The sequence below is a fragment of the Phyllostomus discolor genome, chromosome 5, assembly GCF_004126475.2.
Source record: "Phyllostomus discolor isolate MPI-MPIP mPhyDis1 chromosome 5, mPhyDis1.pri.v3, whole genome shotgun sequence".
Taxonomy (NCBI): Eukaryota; Metazoa; Chordata; class Mammalia; order Chiroptera; family Phyllostomidae; genus Phyllostomus; species Phyllostomus discolor.
In genome coordinates this window covers 31,764,338-31,765,644 of record NC_040907.2, presented here as the reverse complement: position 1 = coordinate 31,765,644, position 1,307 = coordinate 31,764,338, and positions in this window count along the sequence as shown.

Here is a 1,307-nt window from a genome sequence, read left to right as displayed (position 1 = left end):
TGTTCGGCGCTCGAGACCCAAGGAAGGGGCGGGCCTAGCGACGCAGCTCCGAGGGTGCTCTAACTTCTGCCGCTGAAGAGGCAAATCGATGCTACGGGGAGGTGGGATTTAGGCGAAAGGGCGGAGCGAACAGCGGCGGGAGCCGTTGAGCGAGGTGGGCGGGGCGAGCGGGCCAGGTCGGGATTTTGAGCCTGTGAGCGGTCTCCAGCTGTAGTACCGGGGCGTGTGTGTCCTGGGCCGGTGAGCTGCCCGACAGCAACTCGATAGGTGGTTTGCAGTACACCGGACCACGGAGTTGCCACCTGTCTGCAGAAGGCTGAGGATTATAAAAGGCATCACAGGTCTGCTCCTCCCCTGAGCCCGACCTGGAGCGGAGGTGCGGGGTTGGAGTCAGACCTGTTAACCACAAGGATGGAGTTGTCATTTGGTCTGCTCCGGCAGTGAGAGCCCCCAGCGGACCGGTCTTTTGGTCTGGGTGTCTTAGAGGAAGCTGCCTTTTACTTGGCAAAAACGTTTTCTTGAGTTTTTTTTAGACAATGAATTCTCACGCTCGCAGACCTTCACTTCATATCTAAAATGTGCATTATGTTAACTACCTTCCCCACAGAGTCATTAATGAAAAGTAAATTAATGCGTTTAAATAGCGCTAGACACAACTTAGGTGCTCCATAATAATAAGGATATATAGAGGGGGGACCCAGAAAAAAACTATTTGTTAAAAATTGTGTATTTATTCTTACATATTTAAACTTCAGTCACCTTCAAGGTACTCTCCATTCGATGCAATACACCTATTGAGACGTTTTTCCACTGCTCAAAACAGTTTGAACTCATTGATTTTGATGCCTTTTAGTGCTACTGCCGTTTTTTGTTTTACCTCTTCCATATCTGCAAACCGTTTCCCTTTGAGGACTTTTTTCATCCCGGGAAACAAACAAACAAAAAAGTCACCTGGGGCAAGATAGGTTCAATACGGAGGGTGGGGCATGGTGGTCATGCCATTTTTGGTCAAAAACTGCTAAACACTCAGTATGGTGTGGGCAGGTGTGCTTGTAAATCACCCATCATGAACTGGGCAAAAGTGTTGAGAGTTTAAAAAAAAAATCACTGAGGCCAAATACAGCCTCTCACAACAACGCCAGCTGGTAGGCTGATACAGATGGGTTTCTAGAATACCCACCTAGAGGAGTAAGCCTGTACTAAAAAGGGCCCACCCTCCAGAAGATAATTCCAGGGTTTTTTGGGGTCCCCCCTATATAACATTTACTACCAAGCATTTATAAGCTTCTTAGATACTCATTTAAGGC